The sequence below is a fragment of the Zootoca vivipara genome, chromosome 1 (genome assembly GCF_965207765.1).
Source record: "Zootoca vivipara chromosome 1, rZooViv2.hap1.1, whole genome shotgun sequence".
Taxonomy (NCBI): Eukaryota; Metazoa; Chordata; class Lepidosauria; order Squamata; family Lacertidae; genus Zootoca; species Zootoca vivipara.
The window spans coordinates 83,821,885-83,846,540 of record NC_142582.1 but is presented as its reverse complement, the minus strand read 5'-3'; the positions used below and the strand labels follow the sequence as shown (position 1 = coordinate 83,846,540).

General features: G+C 46.5%; 1 protein-coding gene across 6 annotated transcripts in view; it reads right to left on the bottom strand.

Annotated features, from left to right (window-relative positions):
• The window catches only part of TSPAN18 (tetraspanin 18), a 163,674-nt gene that overhangs the window by 55,777 nt on the left and 83,241 nt on the right, over nucleotides 1-24,656 (bottom strand). For 2 of the 6 annotated variants that reach the window (XM_088669159.1, XM_088669153.1), the window contains exon 4: nucleotides 3,511-3,609. The exons of the other annotated variants lie outside the window; for them this stretch is intronic. The gene's annotated coding sequence lies outside the window, so the exon portion shown is untranslated. The remainder of the gene's footprint in view (nucleotides 1-3,510; nucleotides 3,610-24,656) is intronic. 6 annotated transcript variants of the gene reach the window in all.

Sequence of the window (24,656 nt, the reverse complement as noted above, 5' to 3'; positions counted from 1 at the left end):
CACAAGCTAACAGAACAGATTGAGATAAACACTGCTTTTCATTTCAGTTAATCAAGTGTTTTTTTAAAATTTCAAAAAGGTTTCAAGAAGAGCAAATTAATCCTATTACAAGCACAAAAACCACTTTGCTCTTTCAGTGAAAGGATTGGAACAATAACGTTTTCAGCATAGAGAACGTGTAAGAAAGTTGAACCCATAGCTCACAAGGTACACCAGCTCTTTTCATGGCTTAAACTGACAACTGAAGTAGGTCTTGCACTGTGTATAAAGGCCAACAAAACAAGCAAGAAAATTACCAAACCACTGGATTTTTAAACTAACCATCTGATGCCAGTGGTCTACAGGGAGAATCAGCAGGTGGACAGTGCCCAAGTCATTAATTCAGCAGTCTTGAACTGCAAATAGATTATGAGAAGGACTAATGTATTTGAAACGCTGGTCTATAGTTATTTCTGTATCTATGAGTACCAGCTAAAATATTTATCTAGTTCAGTTTTCAATTAGCCTGGAAATACACATAGCAATATAGGTAGCAGGAAAGGGGAAAGCAAAAACACTACCTAATCTTGCAGTACCATTTCTTGCAGATGTCAAGGAAATAAATAAATATTTGACATTTAGAATACATCTGAAGGCAGCTCTGTATAGGGAAGTTTTTAATGTTTGCTGTTTTACTGTGTTTGATGTTTTGATTTGTTGCAAACCCCCCCCCCCCCAGTAGTTGGGACAACCTAGTCAGATGGGCGGTGTCTAAATAAATTATTATTATTACTACTACTACTACATTATAGAATAATGATAGAAATATTTGTTCCTGCATAATATAGGGCAAAACTGCAATGACAAGCCTCTGCTTGGAGTCTCCTTCTTTGGAGGTCTTTAAGCAGAGGCTTGACAGGCATATGTCAAGAATGCTTTGGTGGTGTTTCCTGCTTGGCAGGGGGTTGGACTGGATGGCCCTTGTGGTCTCTTCCAACTCTATGATTCTATGATTCTATGACAAGTTACAATAGTGTTAAACTGCATATGCATTCTTCAAAAACTTGTGCAGGAATTGTTATACTTCTGAAATAAACTGACTCACAAAGTGATGAGAGATCTGGGAAAGGGCCTTTGTTGTTCATAGTAAGAATATCACTATACAATTATGTGCTAATAGTAGCTAGATAAAACCAACACCACATACGTTTTGCAGGCACTGTGGATTGTAATTGGGGGCCTTCTCAATCTTCCGGGCAAAGTGGATGCTCTCAGTGTGTACGTGTGAGTCTGACAGTATTAATAAAATGTCAATAAAGGGTGCATTGCTTCATCTACTGTTCAAATAAAGCACTGTAAAAAAATTTAGCAGCAGCAAACGTGTAGCTAATGACTTCTTAACTGGTTCTGATTCAAGAGTACAGCATGCAATCTAACAAGCAGTAAATACAACAAAATGACATTAATAAGGGCAACTGAAATTACGTATAAAATCTTGTTTGCTCTGTTTCCCAAAATAACACCACTTCATGCATGTGCAACAGAACAAACTGAGTCAAGAGTGCATGTGCAGTGGGTGATTATGTGATTACAGGGTGTCAGAGGTGACAAGGGAAGCTACTGGCTCTTTGAACTCGAAAGTGAAAACTTGGCTGTCTCTTGTACCATTAGCATCCATTGCATCTCTCCCATTTACTCTAATTAGGGTTAAGAGGAGTTACATGCACAGCTGTCTATAATTAATGTCAATGGCCATTATGTGTGGATACTGATGGACGAATAGATGATATGTTTGCATCCTCAAGGTTAAATAGCCAGTACTTTATGTACTGTGTGACCTATTTCATCCCACTTGCCTTGAAATCAACTCTCTTGCTGAGAGGTGCTCAGCTTTGCCAAGTTGAGGCCTACAATCTGAAACATACCATATATTCCGGTGTATAAGACTACTTTTTAACCCCGGAAAATCATCTCAAAATTCAGGAGTCGTCTTATACACCAGGTACTGCCCACTTGGCAAGTCCCCCGCATGCTGCGCTAAACCAGGGAGTCGCCAAGCAGTGAGGGCACATGCTCAGAAGCGATTTCTGGCGCTGCGGACATTTTGGATATGGGCTGCGAAGACGCGATTCCAGCGCCGCTCGGCGAGTCCCTGCTGTGCCAGAAATCGCAAGTACATAAAATATAGAGAATATCCCAAACTCTATATTTTAACTTGAAAATTAGGGGGTCGTCTTATACACCCAGTTGCCTTATACACCGGCATATACGGTACTCAGAACGTACTTCAAAATTAATACAACATCTCCAAATTTTTTATTTAGGGATTGGAATGCCAGCATCACACCAATATATATCCTGCATCATACCTTATTGATCTTTCCATCAACCCATATTGACATAGCTCTTCATCCATGTACATGTATGGAAATACAAAATGGCATAAAAATAAACAGCGCTTTTCCCAGCACATATGAAAAGTTGTTTTTCAATTAACAAACAGGGAAATAAACAAGATTCCGGCAACAACTTCTATTAGCTTTATTAATGCCATTATACAACCTCCTCAGTTGATAGGCTCTTGTGTTCCCAAATCATATTTTATTAACAAACCATTAAATCTTTGAATTAGAGCAGCAAAATTATCTGGTTTTATCTGAACAGCAGTAATAATGTACCTTTTATTAGGCTTCTGGCTCCAGCCTTGAGTTCCACAGCAGTAGTTCATTTAAGAGCATTAACAGACAGCTTCTAGCCAGGGGTCACTTATTAGCAGAAAGTCTGCTTCTCTGTTTCACTACCCCCTCACCCCCTCCATCTCCGTGCTTTCTTATTCCATCACAAACAGAGAATTTCCATGAAGCTCTTGCAATTCTGGAGCTGAGCAGGCTTGCAAACTGGGGTAAGTTGAGAAAGTAATTGTAACGCCTCAGGGAAGAGGACAAAAGCACTGTTGTTCTCTGCATGAGATATAGGTATTATTTGGGGGCAATCTTATGATGTTGAAAACTCTTTGCCAAATATGACACAGAGCTCTTGAATAAAATTCTAGTAATATTTTTGAGGGCTGGTGTTTATTAGGAAAACTGGACCCTAAATCATTCCAGGCTCAAGGGGGTAAAATAAACAGGTTAGTGCTGCAGCTCTCCTTGGGACCACCAAAGTGATTTTCATCACTTGATAGCTATCATTACATGCAGCTGCATCAATCTGTTACAGAAAAGCCCATGTGGCTACTTCATTACCTTCTCCTTCAGAACACATTTCAATGCATGCACACGAAAGCTCATACCAAAATATAAACTTAGTTGGTCTTTAAGGTGCTACTGAAGGAATTTTTTTATTTTACATTTCAATGCTGATATTTAAATGAGTTTGACCAAACTGTGGGAGGCAGTGGAAGACAGGAGTGCCTGGCGTGCTGTGGTCCATGGGGTCACGAAGAGTCGGACACGACTAAACGACTAAACAACAACAACAATTTAAATGCTTCCAATAAAAGGAATCTGAACATAGTGGAACTGTTCTCACCTCAATTTTGAGTTATGCAATAAAACACCTATGTCCAGTTATTGTAAGGACCAGGGACAACACACGTATATTCTTCAGTGGAGGAAATTTTTTAATCCTCTGTAATAAAGCAGAGCAAAGCCCAAATGATACACCACATGGAAATTAATGCAATGGTAACCCAATGAAACACCTTTTTCACATCCTTACCTCCCCCCCCAAAAAAAAGACCATTGAAAATAATTTACTGAAGTTTTGAAATGATAGGTTGAGTTCAAGCATATTCAGACACAACACTGCTAAATGCAAATAAAAGCAAAATTATAATGATTTCACTATATTTTTCTTAACTCCAAGCAGAAATTTTCTTTTAAATGAAATTAATAGTGCTCATCTTGCATTAGCTCCACACACAAAGAGATATGAGTCAGTACAGATTCACTATGACCCTTTCCCCCCACCTAACAATAGTCAGTCAGAAAACTGCTTCTGCTTATGAAGGACCATAACATCATTTAGTTACAGTCAATCAAGCAGAACATAAGAATTTTCTTTTACTGGCCAGAGGCTAATGCTTAAGTTATGCCTCAAATTCGGGAACCATATATTTTCATGGGTCACGTATACTAGTTTCCAGTTCATGGCTAGCTTGTTGGTTTAAAAAGCGTAAGTTGGACATAAAGGAAAGTTATACTGTATGGCCTTCTCTCTTTTTTTTGTCTTTTAGCCAAAATAAATATGTATATATGCTGAGTATTTTTCAAGGATAACTCACAAGGTTTTGTTTGATTCAGTATCCCCTGGATTTTGGAAAAAGAAAATCTAAAGCTCTTTCCTGCACTATGCTGGAGAGATGGGTTCTGTCAGCAGGGCTTAGAACACCCACCCACCCACCCGCAGCTAGCTAGCTAGCAAGTCAAGGTGACAGCCCACTGCAATTCTTTCCTGTGTAATCCTTACACACCACTAGGGGAAACCTTTCCAGTCTGTCAAAAATGCCAGCGTCAATACAGATCAGAGTCTGTGCTCAGGAGTCTCTTATTGCAGCTAGAGCCTGGGATGAGGACCCAGACAGCAGGCATATAGGGAAGCTGTCAGACACGGGTGGAAGGAGATATTCATGGAGGCTACAGGAGGAAGAGGCATGCTGACAGACAAATCTTAGAACAAGCCTAGGGAGGCACACTAGCAATAGCAGAGTGCAGGCAATATTGTGGAGTTCTGTTAAATGTGGACAGTGTTTAGTTGCTGTCCAACCTTTCGCCTGAGACATTAGAAAAAGCGCCGCCTTTGAAATTTAGTTCACATCAGCACCATATGAACTGTTTAAATAGTTCGACAACATACATGAACCACAAAAAATACAACCTGCTGAGAAAATTACATACAATGTCTAATTTATCTCCACATAGGGGTAAACAATGTAGTAAATAGCAGTGGCACTCACCGCTCTCTCATGTAAGTATATATATATACTGTATATACATTGTATGTAATTTTCTCAGCAGGTTGCGTTTTTTGTGGTTTATGCTTGAACTGTATGTGACCTAGGTTCTTTTGGTGTTGGACAACATACATGAACATTGCTTATTGGTCAACTTCTATGACAGCAGCAGGGGGCTGCCTCTGGCCTGCACCGCTCCAGGTCATGCCCTCTTTCCCTTGCTAGTAATGGTTTGCCTCCAATCAGCTGAACAGTGCATGTGTGTGTGAAAGAGAGAGAGAGAGAGAGATTCCACATAAGGGGACTTAACTATTCAAATTTTGCATTTCTCTGCAGTTTTTTCTCATCGTCTATTTGACATGACAGGCAACATATGTATCTGGTGTTGTAATGTGAATGCAATGACTTGAGATTGCAGACTAAATTTGGGGTGAAAATTTAGAGTTCACTCCAGGCATACGGTAACTGTTTTGACAAGCTGCTAATGACCTCTAGTGAATCTCCCTTTTGCCATAAATTCACTGGGTGGCCTTTAAGGAAGCCACTTTCTCAGCTTCCATTGGATAGTAATACTAATCACCTTTATAGGTATCTGAAGAAGTGTGCATGCACACGAAAGCTCATACCAAAATATAAACTTAGTTGGTCTTTAAGGTGCTACTGAAGGAATTTTTTTTGTTTTGCTTCGACTCAGACCAACACGGCTACCTACCTGCACCTTTATAGGGTGATTGTAAGGGCTACCGTTACAGTAAATAAACTTTGAAGGGCTAAAATAAAAACATAAAAAATAAGGGGACTTAACCCCCCCCCCTTCCTATGACCCTGCTCCACACCCAGCTGATTGACCAGAAACATCTCAGCAGTAGGGAAGAGGGGGAATGCATTATAACTATTGCAAATAAGTATTTTGGTGGTGCCTGCGAGTTTGTGCATTTTCATTAAGATTTTGGTTATTTTTAATGTAGTATTTTAGATAATGTAATATGCTGCCCAGTGTCCCCTCCTTTCTGATTAATTATCTCCTATGGGCCTTTCACCAAGGGATGGGACATTTTAACTTTGCACTACCTATATTTAATAGCAAGGAAAGGGAAGAGGATAACTTTCCAAAAAACAATTCAGCCCTGCTTTCCAGACAAACACTTGTGCTACAGCAGCTGTCACAAAGGCATCAGCGTGCCAGATTCCAAATACTGGCACCTTCCTTTTCCAACCTGTCTAAATCAGATATTTCACTTTATTGTATGTTAGATAAAGCTCTTTTTAAGAAAGAAAGATCTCTGTGGGAGAGATGCTTTACTAAAACATTGTAGCAGAATATGCTCTCTTTGAAAACATATTGGCAGATACAGCCTCATTAAAGTTGAGGCAGGCGGATTGCTGACACAAATGTGATATGAAACTACAACCTGTGTGCACTAAGTGTTTTATTGACATGTGAAGAAATACTCTCTGCCCTAACAAACTTGTTATAAAAGCACATTGGTGATTTTGCTTTTGATACTATGGTTTATTCCACAGCACATTTTCACCAACAATTAGGCAAGATCAGGGCTTTAGGGAGTGATCAATCAAGTGGAGGACAGTAAACTTTATCACAGCCATTACCCTTCACAGAATGGATGCTATTGGAAGCCCTTTTTTGGCATTCAAAAGGACAGACTGCCAAAAAAGGCTGCCGCACCCTGGAAACACTGAAGAAGGCATATCTAGCCATTATGTCAGGTGCTTTTATTCTACCCACTATTGCTGTGTGATATATAAATGGGGCTGTGGCTGTCTTTTGATACTGTTTGGAAACTACAGCTGCTGTCAGACTGCTGATGGGGAGCTGTTACTTAGATCACACAACTGTGTTGCTATTTAATCTGCAATGTCTTCTGTTGGGTTGGTAATCTTTAAAGCCACTATCCAAAATGCTTTCTGTATCCTCATGGTTCTGCTGGTCTCCTAAGATATCTGGCAAGATTCTGCCTTGCATTATGCCACCGCCTTAAGTGGCATCATTGACCCAGCTAGGATGGCCAATGGCCAGGGATGATGAGAACCACATCTGGAGGGCATATTGGGCCACCCTAGATGAAGTGATAAACCAATCCTCACAGTGCCCACTTGCAGAGTGTAGACTAAAGGAAATTCACCAAGTTACAATCAGAGTAAGAGTGGGTGTGATACACAGTGTGCTTTCTTTGAGGGGGGTACACCCCTGTAAGCCGTACCAACACCTCTTTTTTTTGCCATGGCCTCTCTGCTTTGCTTGCCCTCCCCAGTGCCACAGTCCCTTCTTGTGCTGAGAGAGGGCATGGCTCTCCAGCCCTTTCAGAGCATTTCAGCCTTGTTCCCTAAACTGGGAAAGTGCTTCCTGGGCTTGTGGGATGAGGCACGAGGCTCTGTAAGATCCTGGAGTCCTGCTGCCTCCTTTCCTGAGCATGTGCAGAGTGCCTTCCCCCTTTGCCTGCTTGGTTCTCCCTCCTCTGGCCATTTGTGGGCAGTGAGTACTGGCACCTTTTTTCTAGGGGAAAAAAGCACTGGATGCACATTTATCAGAAAACTGGTTCCCAAACTAAAATGTGAATCAATAAAAACAAAAATAATTAGCTGTGCTTTCTGAAGAGAAGGTTTATCGGGTTTTTCTCCAGTATTATCTCTCTACTGACAGTAGCTTCCATTGTGCAAAAGGAATGAGGATAAAGATCTGGCTGTGGGAATAAATTATTCCTGGTATCAGGCAACAAAGCTGCCATATTATTTCCTTAAATTCGTGAAATCTTTGCTACCACAACTTCTCTGATTCAGAGTCTTACACCCCTATAGTTAAAATACTTCATTTGATCTACAAGTTCAATTTGTTAATAGTCATTTGTTGTGTACCTACAACCTTCTTTAATCTAAATTTGCTAAATGAGCCCATTATAAAAAAGCAAGGAAGTTTCTTCCAATGAAGGAGCCAGATAAAAATCAGTCAAAATCTGATTATTTTATGCACCAAACGGTTGCTGTCATCTGCAACTGCAAGCCCATGAAGTGGAGAGAGTGTTTTCATATCTAAGTGGAAAACATTATGCTTTAAATATTCAGCATCTCTTCCTTGCATTGTTCTGACAGTATCTCAGACTAAGGGCGATTCTCAGGCTGTGGTCTGGTGCCAGATTGACCGCACTCATGAGCAAGCTTGCTTTCCAGCAATTAGGGTGGCTGCCGGCAGCAGCAGGAGCCTCAGAAATGGCATCTGAAATAAAAAGGCTTAATGCAAGGGAGACCACTGTCTGGGTTTCAAGGCAAAGAAAAGTGTTTCTCCTCACAGGAATCTTTCAAACATGGCACAGAGTAGCAAGGGCACTCATTTGTCTTGAAGAGCTGGGAGGAAGGGTGCGGGGAGGGATAATAATTGCTGAATAAAAGGGAACCCCAAGCTTACAAGCTACATCAGGTGGGTTTTACGCTCCTGCCTGCAGGTGCAATTCACTTAAATCAGCCACAGATAGTTCTTGCATACACTGCTGGAGGGGGGAAGGGGCAGAACAAGGCACACCGTATCCAAGCAACAGCTGTGCTGAATGCCTCGCAAAGTATTTTCAATCCCCTTTAGGATGAGCTATGGTAGGAGTAGTCTTTCTGCAATTCTGAAGGAAGGGAGATGTTTGCAGATAGCACAGAAATAAAGTGAACCCTCCAGCGCTTCTGGAACAAACTCTGCTTTGCCAACCACAAATCACTAAAGATTCCACAGTTGTAGAGCATCATTTACATACACACATATAAAATACTCAAGATGAACCTGCACAGGTGTGGTAGTCAACTGGAAAGTTATAAGTTACTGAAAAAAACTGGTAGATAGTATTCTCCACTGGTTTTGTCATGGGTTGATTTTGGTCCCCCCCCCCCTCCCCTGAACCTTGTAGAAATAAACCTTTAAAAATGCAACTATATAAAGATGCTTCTTTGTAAAACAAACAAATACCACACACATATATTAACTGTATTAACAATACACGCAAACACACATTAAAACAAATGATTGCTTCTTCAGACTACTATGCAAAAAAGGCAAAAAAGCCACTACTGCCTTATGCAGTTTTCTTTGCAGCATACAACAGCCTTCTACACATTTGCTATATTTCCTCTGCCTATAGAAACCCATTTCCATGTGCAGCTTGCTATTGCTGGATTACATTACCCATCTTCAAAGGAACAATATTAATTCTTTAGGTGTATCTATAGAAAAATGTTGAATTCCAGGAAACTATTTACTTCTCAAAAATGTATCGCCATAAAAAAAAAAATCAGTTCAAACTGACGTCACAAATCTCTTATTTTCATTCTGTTTCAATGTAAGGCTTCATTTTTTTCTCTCAATTAAAACACATATGCACATCACTTTCTCTGTTTTGACTTCAAAGAAATTAACCAAACTCTTCATTTTGACACATCTGAATGCAAATATACTTTTTGGAATATTCTGTTTCATGAAATGTTTGGTACTTCTTTGAGATCCAGATTATAAGAAGATGATATTTGACAATTCTACATTTTTCTTGAGCTAGCTCTTCCCTTATCCATTTCTGATGAATAAAACAAGCCTGTTTATCAATTTGACAACTCATACTTACATTAAAGAGCATTTTATAGATAGCCCTGCTTTCTCAATATTTTTCTGCCTCTTATACTATTCACATGCATTGGAACTTCCTTTATGTCACTAAATGATTACCACTCATTTGCAATGGATTCACCATTGGACATACTCATTGCCAGTATAATATGTGCACTTGAACAGTGTAATATGTGCACTTGAACAAATTTCATTACTTGAAAATTTGCCAGTTTCAATAACTTTAAGGGATTATACTGGAGAAGACAGCTCTGGAGAATATAGTTGCTTCCATCCTTCAACACAAATATAACTTACCGTGTTTCCCCTTTTTAAAGACACCGTCTTATAACTTTTTTTCCTCAAAAAAACACACGGTGGCTTATTTTCAGGGGGTGTCTTTTTTTTTTTTAAAGTGCTGGTACAACTGGGTCCCACTGGCTCAGGACACTCGGTGCTCTCTTCCGCGCACATTATAAACACCACACTCTAGCCTACTGAGCTATCCAGGTTTTACTGTCAACCAGGCTGGCAGCAGCTCTCCAGGATTTCAAACTTGGGGGTACCTGGGGGTTAAACCTGGGATCCTTATGCATACAGAGCACAGGGTGTTCTGCCACTCTGTTATGGTCTTTTCCATTTTCTGCCTCTTCTATTTTTTCCCTTTCCCCTCCTACCCATCCTGAGTCAAGGGCTTTCCTTCTATGGAGGCTTTTAAGCAGAGGCTGGATGGCCACCTGCCTCGGAGACAGATGTGCACACGGGGGGGGGGGACTTTGTGAGGTGGATTTAAACCTTGTAGGATGCCGGAGCAGGAGGTACACACGAAGCTGCCCACCGTCATGTCGGTGTAGGTAGGACCGCGTTGGTTACAGTCGAAGCACTTGCGGTTGGGCAGGAGGCTGCTCATCTCCCTCAGCAGCTTCTGGTGCTTCTCCTCCTGCTTCCATGGCTTTGGAGGCGGCCGGGTGTGTGTGCGCGTGGAGGTATAGAGGCTGCTCCCCGGGCTCTCTCACGCCGGCTGGGGAATGAGGAGGGAGGCCGTGACCCGTCCCGCTCTGAGACGCTTGTGAGGGAAGCGCGAGGGGGACGAGGCTTGGGCCCATGCCCCTGGTGCGCGCGCGCGGCTGAATGACGAGCCGAAGCGGAACCTTTTCTCTGTTGGGGGGGGGGAGACTCGCGCGCAAACACACACACACACACACACACCGAGAGAGAGACACGCACAGGGAGAGAAAGAAAGAGACGCGCGCGCGAACACACACAGAGAGACGCACGGGGGAGAGAAAGAGACGCGCGCACACACACACACACACAGACAGGCGCACGGGGAGAGAAAGAAAGAGACGCGCACAAACACACACACAGAGAGACGCACGGGGGGGGAGAGAGAGAGAGACACGCGCGCGCACACACAGAGAGAGAGAGACGGATGCACAGGGAGAGAAAGAAAGAGACGCGCGCACACACACACACAGCGACGCACTGGGGAGAGAGAGAAAGAGACGCGCGCGCGCACACACACACACACAGAGAGACGGATGCACGGGGAGAGAAAGAAAGAGACGCGCACAAACACACACACAGAGAGAGAGACGCACGGGGGAGAGAGAGAGAGAGAGACGCGCGCACACACAGAGAGAGAGAGAGAGACGGACGCACAGGGAGAGAAAGAAAGAGACGCGTGCACACACAGAGAGCGTGCGGCTGCAGCGCTGACAAAGCACGAAGCAGCGCTGCACTTAGGGGAAGATGGCCAGGGAGGGGGGCTGCGGGGTCAAGGCAACGCGTGAAAGGGAGGGATGGCGAGGAAGAAGTGGGGAGTGAACTGATCGGGGCTTTAACATGCCCGCACGAGCAAAAGGGAGGCTCGGAATGTGGAGATCGGTTTTGGCTGCTTCTCTTAAAGTGCGCAAGCAACGAGCCTCTCTCTCTTTCCTCCTGCCGCTCGTGCCCTGGGTGCTCCGTGCAGCGCTGCTTCACGCTTTGTCAGCGCTGCAGCCGCCACCGCTTCCAGGCACCAACCCGACCCCGCAGGCTTCCTCCTCCTGCCACGGCCAGCATTGCAGGAGCTGGGTCCTTCTGGCTGGTGCTCCGTGCGGCACTGCTGCACGCTTTATTGGCACTACAGCAGCCACCGCCGCTTCCGGGCACTGACCCGACCCGGCAGGCTTCCTCCTCCTGTCGCGGCCGGCATGCTGGGTCCTGCTAGCTGGTGCGGAAGTATGGCTTATTTTCGGGGTATGTCTTATAGCTCTCAAATGGTTAAAAACCCTGCCATGGCTTACTTTCTGACTACGTATTAAAAAAGGGGAAACACGGTAGTAGTAGTGACCTTCATACCCATTTCCCCAACAAGAAAGGATTACCTGAAAGCTATTGTGCATTTTAGCATGAAGGTAAGAGGACAAGTAGAGCAACAATTTAACTGAAGTAACAATGCGGCCCACACAAAGAGCAAAACATTATTGCTGGAGTTAATGTAAAGCCAGGTCACTGTTTGAAAAAGCAGGTGTCAATGTAGCCTTAGGCCTTGAAAGTAAGGAGAAATGGGAGTACAGAAAAGTCAATTTTTTTAGAGTATTCAAAATAACTTCCCTTGGTTGTGTTTTTCCCCCTAAACCATAGTTCAAGTGGTAGAACACCTACTTTTCTGTGCAGAGTGTCCCAGATGCAATTCTTATCATTTCCAGGCTTTATTTCCTCAGTAAAAAGGATCAGATGGTAGAAAAGTTCTCTAAGGGCTCATCCACACTTCTGCTTGTCACAGGTGTTCTATACATGGGTCCGAGTTGTTTTTCATTTGCTCATGGCTCCCCCCAGGAAAACCCATGGTTTATAACTGAATCAGAAGAAATGTCAATCCAGTTAACAATCTGGCCACAGCATCTTGGACCTCCTGACGTTTCTGAACATCTTCCAAAGGCTGGCCCATATAGAATAGTCCTGCTGAGCTCAATGGAACTTATTTCTATGTGAATGGCTACAGATGGCAACTTAAGTGTAAAACTTGTTATATTCACAAAACAGCTAAAGAGTTGAGACCTGCAACATCTGAGAGCATGAAAAATAATTCCTGCAATGTTCTTAGAACAACAGTGGCACTGTCTTTATTTTCAGCATAATCCACAACTCCATTGTTCTAGAATATAGATTTAAATATATTTGGGGAGCACTCATGTGACCATTTTTTCATACAAATGGATTTCCTCATTATCCCAGTCCTAATTGTTGAACATGTGGCCACATTCAGAAATCTGTCCCCACACAATCCCACATGGAGACATGTTGAAGCACTAAGAGCAATATGGTAACACTTAGCAGAAACATGGTATGTATTTTATAGAAGAAGGAATGCAAGTGTCTCTGGTTTTGAACAAGTTGGGGCATCTACAAGCTCCGTTTGAAACCCCTTCTGCGGCAGAAATTACACATGGTGATCTACATAAACCCCACTAATATACACACTTGGAATCAATTATAGATGAAAGCTAATTTTGAGTCTTTTCATTATTGTTTCCTAGTGCAAAGGAATATGCATAGATGTTGTGACAAATGGAAACAACACACACACGCACACACACACACACACACACACACACACACACACACACACAGAAATTCAGGAAAAATGTATAGTTAGAATTTTTTATTTCCCAATATCTCTCCACCCCTCAAAATTGTTATTTATGGAAGCTTTATGTTCACGAACCCCGCTTTCCCTCCTCGCTGCAGTGTTTCTTAGAGCAATACTGTACAAGGGGGTTGGTTAACTATGTGCCAATTCCTACACCTTTCCAGCCAGGCTTTGTAAACGTCCAGCCAGGAAGGTTGGGGGTCTCCTCTTTGCTGCATTACCAGCACCCTGGGGTGCACACCTGGGCAGTGTGTAGGGAGATCCTGAGCTGCCCAGACAACAAGTCCCCCCCCCCAGCCCTTGGGGTCACTGCTGTGCTCCAAAGGAAAGCAGGTCAATACATTTGGCACCATCTTGGCTGCAGGGGTTGCCAGAAGGCAAAGCACCATCCAACCATCATAGGGACTCCATTCAGGATTACTCCTTAGCCTTTGTAGGTAGGATGGGGTGGGGGTGGGGAGATAATTATGTGCTAATTATGAGGGATGCGGGTGGCGCTGTGGGTTAAACCACAGAGCCTAGGCTTGCTGATCAGAAGGTCAGCGGTTTGAATCCCCGCGACAGGGTGAGCTCCCATTGCTCGGTCCCAGCTCCTGCCAACCTAGCAGTTCGAAAGCACATCAAAGTGCAAGAAGATAAATAGGTACTGCTACAGCGGGAAGGTAAACGGTGTTTCCGTGTGCTGCTCTGGTTTGCCAGAAGCGGCTTTGTCATGCTGGCCACATGACCTGGAAGCTGTATGCCGGCTCCCTCGGCCAATAACGCGAGATGAGCGCCGCACCCCAGAGTCGGTCACGACTGGACCTAATGGTCAGGGGTCCCTTTACTTTTACTGCTTTTATAATAAAGCTTGTGTTTCCAAATAATGACCTGACCCTTTGTTTTGTCTTGTCAAGGTATCATGCAGGGTCTAGGGCAGGGGTCCCCAGACTTACCGCGCAGCGGGCCGGAGGGTAGGGGAGTGCGCGCGCAGCGGGCCGGAGGGCGGGGGAGTGCGCGCCCGTGCGCATGCGCACACGCACGCGGTCGGGGAAAAATCGCCGAAAATTGCTTGTGCGCATGCGTATGGGCCTTCCCCGACCCGGAAGTGCATTGGAAATGACCTCTTCTGGGTCGGGAGAGGCCCATATGCATGCGCACAAAGGATTTTCGGCAATTTTTTGCCGATTTTGAAGATCGTCGCCGCGCCGCACGCCGTAAGAGCAGGCGGCGGCAGCGGGCGGCGGGGGTCGTCGCGGGCCGGATTGGGAGGCCAATTGGGCCGCATCCGGCCCGGGGGCCGTAGTTTGGGGACCCCTGGTCTAGGGACTGCGGAGTCACTTCAAGCCAAACCTTCTCCTAGGGCTGGTTAAAGGTACAGTGGTACTTCGGATTACAAACACTTCAGGTTACAGACTCCGCTAACCCAGAAATAGTACCTGGGGTTAAGAACTTTGCTTCTGGATGAGAACAGAAATTGTACTTATGCTGAGCGGCGGCAGCAGGAGCTCCCATTAGCTAAAGTGGTGCTTCAGGTTAAGAACAGTTTCAGGTTAAGAACGCACCTCCGGAATGAATTAGGTTCTTAACCAGAGGTACCACTGTAAAGGTAAAGAAGAGGAAAAATCACCAGTTTAATAAGTACTATATAAGCACATTGTGAGTGGGAGTTTCTTACTGTAAGCAGCAACAGGAGGAACAAAACCAGTAGCAATGAAACAGATCTCCTTATAACCTTAGGTTGAAAATAAATTAGACTAAAGAATCGCCCTGCTTATTTAACTTATATGCAGAATTCATCATGCGAAAGGCTGGACTAGATGAATCCCAAAATGGAATTAAGATTGCCGGAAGAAATATCAACAACCTCAGATATGCAGATGACACAACCTTGAGGGCAGAAAGTGAGGAGGAATTAAAGAACCTTTTAATGAGGGTGAAAGAGGAGAGCACAAAATATGGTCTGAAGCTCAACATCAAAATAACCAAGATCATGGCCACTGGTCCCATCACCTCCTGGCAAATAGAAGGGAAAGAAATGGAGTCAGTGAGAGATTTTAATTTCTTGGGCTCCTTGATCACTGCAGATGGTGACAGCAGTCACGAAATTAAAAGACGCCTGCTTCTTGGGAGAAAAGCAATGACAAACCTAGACAGCATCTTAAAAAGCAGAGACATCACCTTGCCAACAAAGGTCCATATAGTTAAAGCTATGGTTTTCCCAGTAGTGATGTATGGAAGTGAGAGCTGGACCATGAAGAAGGCTGATTGCCGAAGAATTGATGCTTTTGAATTATGGTGCTGGAGGAGACTCTTGAGAGTCCCATGGACTGCAAGAAGATCAAACCTGTGAGGGACGAGGGATACAGGGAAGTCCCTCCCATCTTAAGTTCCAGCCCATCCCCAAGCGCGGGAGAGAGTAAGGAGAGCTCTGCCTCCAGCGGAGAGTCAGGAAGTGGTGTCCGAGGCTCCGGCAAGGTTGTGGAGCCCAGGCCGCAGGTGGGACAGGAAGTTGGACGCACAGGGGGGAGGCCAATTCCCCCAACTCCCGAATTGCGACGCAAACGTAGGGGGAAGAGGTTGGGTCTGCCAAAGCTGTGGTGCTGGAAGAAAACGCGCCAATCGCCATTCGGGAGTTCAGACACCTCACCTTAAGGATGCATTTTTACTGCTCTGAACACTGTAAATAATCAGCACTTAATAAAAACCTTAAAAGACCATGCTGGAGTCGTTACTCTAGAGTAGCCATACCAGGCCCTCTGACAGCAACTCCCGAATCTTTTTTTTGGCTACTTTGGAGTGCAGCGATGAGCGCTCAAGAGGCTGAGCATTGGAGGCTGGAGGCCGAAGCAGCGAAGCAGGAGCTGCAGAACCTCACAGCGCACGCACAGCAGCAATTGCATGCCGCTCAGGAGGAAGCGCGAGGGGCGCAGGAGGAGCTGAACAAGCTGGTGGACCAGGTGAGGACAAAAGAGGAGACTGAGAAACAGCTAAGGGTGATGGTTTTGGACCTACAGAAAAAGTTGGAAGAGGAGAAAGCCGCTAGAGGTGGGGGGGCGCCCCAGCCGCAGCTAGTCCAAGTGAGAAGGGGACAGAGCCTAGTCACCAAGTTTAGCGGCGACCCTAGGGAGTACCTAGGATTCGAGACAGAAATAAATTATGCGCTGGAATTGCATGCAGCAGAATTCCCAGATGACGCGCACAGAGTCTCCTTTATCATAGAGCATTTGACGGGGGCCGCCCGAGAATGGGTAAGACCGCTCATCGCGCAAAAAAATCCTTGCATGAAGAACGCAAAATTATTTCTAGAAGCTTTAAAAATAATGTACGCTAGTGACAGTGAAATGGAGGCCACTAAAGAGGAGCTTCATAACTTAACACAAGGAAAATCGACAGTTAGGGACTACTGGGCGAGATTCACCATGCTGGTGCACAAACTGGGGTGGGATCTGCAAAGTGAGCCAGTGAAATCAGCCTTCTACATGGGTTTGCACGCAGACGTTAAGGATGAGCTGGCAAGAGGTCCCAAACCGCGAACTATGGATGAGTTAAGCAAAGCGGCGCTAGCGGTGGGGGTGAGACAGGAATCCAGATGGAATGACAAACAAGCGACGCGCGCAGCAAAACCTTGGTTCCCACGCTCCCAGGACAGACCACATCACCAAACCCCACCCCAGGGCCCGCCCCCAGACCCGCCCAGGCCAAGCCCAGAGCCGGAACCGATGGAGATCGGAGGAGCGCGCGCGCGGGCTTTTCAAACCCCGGCGGCGCCAAGACGCAAGGAGGGAAGAGGCGGGAATTGCTTTCTCTGCAACTCCCCCCGGCATCGCGTCAGAGACTGCCCTCATCGCAGAGAGTGGCAAGGAAAGGCGGGAACGGTTGTACCTTCCCCAGCTGACGCAGCACCACCGCAGGGAAACGAGACAGCCTGGCTGCAGGAGACAAGGGGGAGCAGCCAGGCACAGTCAGCAGACAACAGCCCCCGCCCGCCCACCCGCACAGAGAGGAGCACAGCCAGCCCACCCCTCCCAGAGCAGGAGTGGTTCTAGAAGTCACGCTCACGCTCCCAAATGGCTATCCCCTGACAGTCCTCGCCTTAATTGACAGTGGTGCCTCAGCCAACTTCTTCTCGAGAAACTTTGCGGAAGAGCACCAGATCCAACTTCTGCAGCTGGATTTTCCCCTGCACGTGGCCACCATTGACGGCAGAGAGCTGCTGGGAGGGGCCATCACGCATCAAACCCCCCCCATGAGAATGACGGTGGGAAGGCACTCAGAGACACTGGCTTTCAACGTCACAACCATCTCAGACCCCCCCATCGTCTTGGGCATGAGCTGGCTGACGCGCCACGACCCCTCCATAAGTTGGCACCAGAGATGCATCACTTTTGGATCGGACTTTTGTCTGGAACATTGCATGCAGCACCAACCAGGGGAGGGGCCTCCGATAGCCACGGTGGCCACCATGCACGTCAAGGGGGGTGAGGCAATACCCAAGCCGTACTGGGACCTGCAGGAGGTCTTCAGCGAAGCAGAGTCCGACCACCTACCCCCACACAGGCCTTTTGACTGCCAGATCAACCTGGTGCCAGGGGCAACTATACCCCCAGCCAAGCTATACGCCATGTCAGATCAGGAACTGGAGGATCTGCGCGCTTTCATCGACAAGAACCTCAAGCGGGGGTTCATCAGGGAAAGTAAGGCAGCAGGGGGCAGCCCGGTCTTCTGGGTGGACAAGAAAGACACGCAACAGCGCCGTCTTGTGGTGGATTTTAGACGGCTGAATTCGGTGACAGAGCCAGTGGCTTTCCCCATGCCCAGAGTGGATGATCTCCTGACAGCGGCACGCAGGGGCAAGATCTTCACCAAGCTCGACCTAAGAGGGGCGTACAACTTGATTAGGATCCGGGAGGGTGATGAATGGAAAACCACGATGTTCACGCCTCTGGGCTCTTTTGAATATCTGGTGATGCCCTTCGGGTTGCAAGGGGGCTCAGCATGCTTCCAGGCCTTCATGCACCACGTCCTGGGGTCCCTCCTCTTCAAGAACTGCTTGGTCTTTCTGGATGACATCCTTATCTACTCCAATGACCCAGTGCAGCATGTGAAGGATGTCAGGGAGGTGTTGCAGCGCCTGAAGGACAACCACCTGTATGTGAAGCTGGAGAAGTGCAAGTTTCACACCAAAGAAGTGGACTTCCTGGGCTACAAGCTGTCAGACAAGGGGCTGGCGATGGACAAGGACAAGGTGCAGGCCATCCTGGACTGGCACAGCCCCAGGACGCGCAAAGATGCCCAACGCCTACTAGGCTTCGCGAACTTCTACAGGAAGTTCATCAAGAACTTCTCTCGCGTCACGGCTCCTATCACCGACTGCCTGAGAGGCAAGCAGAAGTTCCGGTGGACACCAGAGGCGCAAGCAGCGTTCGAAAGCCTCAAGAGGGTATTCGCTTCAGACCAGCACCTGTTCCACGTGGTGCAGGATGCGCCCCTACGCCTGGAGACAGATGCTTCGGACAAGGCTCTGGGAGCGATTCTGTTGCAACTGGACGCCAACAGAGAGTGGAGACCCTGTGCCTTCTTCTCCAGGAAGCTGACCCAGCCGGAACGCAACTACACAGTGTTTGACAGGGAACTTCTCGCGATCCACGCTGCGTTCCAGCACTGGCGACACTTCCTGGTGGGCGCCAAGCACCCCATCCAGGTGTGCACAGACCACAAGAACCTGGAGTTCTGGAGAACTGCCAGGGTGCTCAACCAGCGACAGATACGGTGGGCAGAGTTCTTCTCGAACTTCAACTTCTCCATCCACTACATCCCGGGAGAGCAGAATGTCAGGGCGGATGCCCTCTCCCGCAAGCCAGAGTACATGGAGGAGGAGTTGCCACCAGCACCCAGGCATATTTTCCCCCCATCAGCATGGTCCTGCGGAGCAGCAGTGGTGAGCGAGGCAGAACTCACAGCACTGACAGCAGCTGATGAATTTGCCACCCGCATCTTCAGAGAACTGAGAGGGGGGGCGCAGGCCAAAGACTTTGAAGAAAGGAGGGGTTTGCTTTTTTACAAGGGAGCCCTGTACCTGCCAACCAAACAGCTGAGAGGTAAGGCCCTCAAGCAGATGCACGACAACCCAACGGCGGGTCATTTTGGGAGGGACAAAACCACTCACCTAGTCATGAGACACTTCTGGTGGCCAGGGGTGCGGGAGGATGTTCGGGATTATGTAAGGGGATGTGACACCTGCCAGAGAGCAAAGGTGGTCAGAGCGCCACCAGCAGGTTTGCTGGAGCCCTTAGCCACACCGCACAGGCCGTGGGAAGTAGTGTCCATGGACTTCATCACAGACCTGCCGTCGTCCAGGGGCAAGACCGCAGTGTTGGTGGTGGTGGACCTCATGTCCAAAATGTGCCATTTTATACCGTGTGCCAGGGCGGTCTCGGCAGAAGAGACGGCCAAGCTGTTTGTTGACCACGTATTCAGACTGCATGGATTGCCTTTAAGAGTTATTTCGGATCGTGGCCGCCAATTTGTTTCCAGGTTCTGGCGGCGGCTCATGAACCTCCTGCAGGTGGAGGTCAGCTTGTCGACGGCTAGGCACCCGCAGACCAATGGACAGGCGGAGAGGGTCAACGCCATTCTGCAGCAGTACCTGAGATGTTACGTCAGCCAGAGGCAAACGGACTGGGTGGATCGCCTGCCACTGGCAGAATTTGCCTACAACAATGCGGTGCACGTCTCCACAGGGGTGTCGCCCTTTAAGGCCAACTACGGGCGCGACCTCAGATCTTTCCCGGAGAGGGAGGGGGAGGAGGAGGAAGAGGGCCCACAGGCAGAGGATTGGGCAGAGGACCTGGAGACGGTGCACCAGCAACTCAGAGAACACTTGGAGAGGGCCAAGGAAGCGTACAAGAAGGGGGCAGATCGCCACAGGCGACCGGGAGAGGTCATCAGGGTGGGGGACAAGGTTTGGTTATCCTCGGAAGGTCTTCCCACCAGGGGGCGATGCAAGAAGTTAGCACCCAGGAGGCTGGGCCCCTTCACGGTCACGCAACAGGTCAACCCGGTAGCCTTCAGGCTAGCACTGCCGGAGGACATGAGAGTGCACCCAGTGTTTCATAGATCGCTGCTGTCGCCGTACAGGGAAAGTACCAGGTTCAGGGACAGCGATCAGCCTCCAGAGGGAGGGGGGGAGACGGGAGACGCCCGACAGCTCAATGAGGCAACTGAGATTTTAGACTCAAGGAGAGGGGTGAGAGGACTGGAGTACCTGATAGCATGGGAGGACACTCCGCCGTCCCACAATGAGTGGATACCGGCCACAGAAGTACCTGAGGAATTTTTAGTGGAAGAGTTCCACGCCCTGTTCCCCCACAGGCCCAAGCCCTGGCACATGGAAAGGGAGGGAGAGGGGGAGGGGCAGGAGGAAGGGATAGCAGGCAGCAGCTCTCCATGGAGATGGGAAGCGGAATTTGAGGACACGGAAGAAGAGGTGTGGGTTTCACCGAGGTCAACGACGTCAGAGGCAGGAGAGGACTGGCAGAACATTTTTACTCCCACCAGCTCTGACGCCACTGACTTCTTGGGATTCCCGTCTTCTCAGGGGGAAGGAGAAAGATCGCCGGATTGGGGGGAAATTTTTACACCCACAGGCTCGGATGCCACAGACTTCTTGGGGTTTCACTCGTCCCCAGCAAGCAGAGAGCCACTAGGGAGGGGGGGAGAGGAGCCTGGGAGGGGGATGGATGTGAGGGACGAGGGATACAGGGAAGTCCCTCCCATCTTAAGTTCCAGCCCATCCCCAAGCGCGGGAGAGAGTAAGGAGAGCTCTGCCTCCAGCGGAGAGTCAGGAAGTGGTGTCCGAGGCTCCGGCAAGGTTGTGGAGCCCAGGCCGCAGGTGGGACAGGAAGTTGGACGCACAGGGGGGAGGCCAATTCCCCCAACTCCCGAATTGCGACGCAAACGTAGGGGGAAGAGGTTGGGTCTGCCAAAGCTGTGGTGCTGGAAGAAAACGCGCCAATCGCCATTCGGGAGTTCAGACACCTCACCTTAAGGATGCATTTTTACTGCTCTGAACACTGTAAATAATCAGCACTTAATAAAAACCTTAAAAGACCATGCTGGAGTCGTTACTCTAGAGTAGCCATACCAGGCCCTCTGACAAAACCTATCCATTCTTAAGGAAATCAGCCCTGAGTGCTCACCGGAAGGACAGATCCTGAAGCTGAGGCTCCAATACTTTGGCCATCTCATAAGAAGCGAAGACTCCCTGGAAAAGACCCTGATGTTGGGAAAGATGGAGGGCACAAGGAGAAGGGGATGGCAGAGGATGAGATGGTTGGACAGTGTTCTCGAAGCTACGAACATGAGTTTGACCAAACTGCGGGAGGCAGTGGAAGACAGGAGTGCCTGGCGTGCTCTGGTCCATGGGGTCATGAAGAGTCAGACACAACTAAATGACTAAACAACAACAACAAGAAGAAGATAACATCATGCATTTTCTGCCAAAGCAGCACTAGGATCGAAGAGCTGCAAAGGTGCTCTTTGTAACTTAGATGCAACCCAAGACACAATGTAAGCATAGCAGCTACACAGTGCTTTCTACCTGTGTTGTGCCAGCAAAGGGAGTCCCTTGACTTTTGAAGCCCCTTGTACGTTATTTTGCACTGAGTTGTTGGTCCACTGGCTGAGTTGACAAAATGTCATGGAAGTTAGAAAATCTGAAGCCATTATTATCAGAAGATCATTCCATCATTATTATCAGAAGTGTTCCATACAACACTTACTTACTCCAAATTTCTAGCGAAGTAAAATGGCAAAACACACCATCTAATTATCCCTAATGACCGAAGCTCAAATCTTCTTAGCATTAGGGCAACCACCAAATCACAGTTCTGCTGACCTGGAACTGTTGGATTTGTGAAGCTTTAGTCCTACTGGTATTCATTACTTATATATTTCTTGTTTGTTTCATAAAATGTACACACCACTTGATTGCAAAAACAAAAACAAAACATGAAAGCAGTTTGCAAAAGATAAAATAGTAACTGGCAGTTCCCTCACTGCGAGAAGCCAAGTTGCAGGGAACTAGGCAGAGGGCCTTCTCGGTAGTGGCGCCTGCCCTGTGGAACGCCCTCCCACCAGATGTCAAAGAGAACAACATCTACCAGACTTTTAGAAGACATCTGAAGGCAGCCCTGTTTAGGGAGGCTTTTTAATGTTTAATAGATTACTGTATTTTATTTTTCTGTTGGCAGCCGCCCAGAGTGGCTGGGGAAACCCAGCCAGATGGGCGGGATATAAATATATTACTGTATTATTATTATTATTATTATTATTATTATTATTATTATTATTATTATTATTATTCTAAAACAGATTCAAATTACCTCAACTTTCTAAGCATCCATGTAGGTTTGTCTCAACAGGAATGCTTTTAGCAGGCTCCAGAAAAGAATACAATGAAGGCACCTACATGATCTCAATAGGCAGGGAGTTCCAAAGTGCAGGTGCTGCCACACTAAATTATTTACAGATGTGGAGCGGGTGCTATGTGGCACCTGGAGCAGTGCCATTTCCACCGATCAAAGAGGCCAAGTACATGTAGGGTAAGATGATGTCATAGGTAAACTTGTCCCAAGTTGTTAATGGTTTTATATACTAACACTTTGAACCTAGTCCGGTAGCAAATCAGCAAACCACTGCAGATTTAAAGAGTTAGATCTTGAATTTAAGCGCTCTCTTTCTGAGAATCAATCTTCCCATATCTCAGACACAAGCCTTATTTTGATATATAAAAACCCCGCCTTTGCAGTCTCCTGCAGAATCACTAAGTGAAAGAGCGAGAGTAAATCTTAAGATGTAATTGAGACAAGCTCACCTCTCCCACTTGGGGTGTTTAAAACTCACAAAAGAACAAGACAGCAGCCTGTGCAGCAATCAAAATAAGGAATCCAATGCCTTTATTATCTCCTTTGAGCGACATCAGCTCTATAGCTTGCCCCAGGAATCCACACCTTGATGAAAGGCTGCTCTACTCTCCCCATCTGTCATTTTGTGCAAGCCTATTTTCACTTGTCAAAGTAATTTGTACAGGAGATAATCATATATAGCAGGAGTTTATTAATGATTGCATGTTGGAAACACTATCTTTTACTGATAAGCATCTTCCTAGCTGTAAATTGTATCACCTTCCTATATTTCTTTTTAAAAAGAAAACGAAAAATACACTGTAAGAAAGGCATGCCCAGAATTTCATTTGAACAAGCAATGATGTGGCAACAGAGGAGGCTGGCTGAGATGGACAAAGAGGAAGAAGCTCTTCGTTAAAACTTGTAACCGACAGCAAAAGTGGCATGCCTATGGGCGAGCCCACACTTCCACCTGTTCCGTGCCTAGAAAGCATGCTATGAGCACTTTTCCGCTTCTCCCATGCTTTTAAGGCGCTTTTGTCTTTGCCCTACTCTTTCCCCTGGAAAACCTCGCTCCAGAATGATGTTTGCTCAATTCATTGGTAAAGATTGGATTTTCCCAGGGGAAAGTGGCAGGATAAACAGAAGTCTGGATGTGCCCTCCATTAGTACCGGTACTACCAGCAGCACATTCCTTTACCAGCACCACAAACATAACATTAATATATCTGGTTTCAAAATTATCTAGAGCAGGTGGTCTATGCAATGCACTTATAACTGAGTGGAAGTGGAGGTATATTTTAGCAACAGCCAATGTCACTTCTGAAAGCTGATGGGAAATGTTAAAATCACCCCCAAACACCCATTCTAAAAAGGGGGGGAGTGTGGTGAAAGAGAGCAGTCCTAGGTAACTCTCCATACTCCATACTCAGCCATCTGTGCTTTGCTCCATAGGCTGGATCTAGACATATTAAAGAAGCGTTTCTGTTAAATGCATTGCAAACTTTGTATGAGAAATCGGGTTGGTGAAAACGGAACTCCACAGCGCCATCTGGTGTCACAGTGTTAGAATGCATAAACAACACATATAAAGCGCTTTTTCTTTGCAAATGTAGCTGAGTCCCTAATCTAGCAAAACCTCTCATTTGGCTGCCTTTGGACATTATATCTTAACATGCAACACCCCCCCTTCATTTAGGAGTGTAGCTTTTTAATTGTTCCATGCCTTTACAACATACAGTAGCTTGAACAAAATCCATCACAAGCGAAACATGAGTGAAAAACGTGATGAGGCTGCAAAAAAGGTTAATGCAATTTTCAGCTAATACATTAACAGAACCATAGTTTCCAAGTCATGGGAATTAATATTTCCACATTTATCTTGAGCCAGTGATGCCACATCTGGAGCAGCATTCAGTTCTGCTTGGAAAATGTTGAGAGGACCGCAACAAATATGGTTAGCTGTATGAAAAACAAGTCCAGTAGAAAAAAGTTGATGGAACTGTGTGTATATATATATATATATATGCTGGAGAAGAGGAGGCTGGACATTATAGCCTTCTGAAATATCTGATAGGTTGTTACTTAGAAAAGGGCAAATAACTG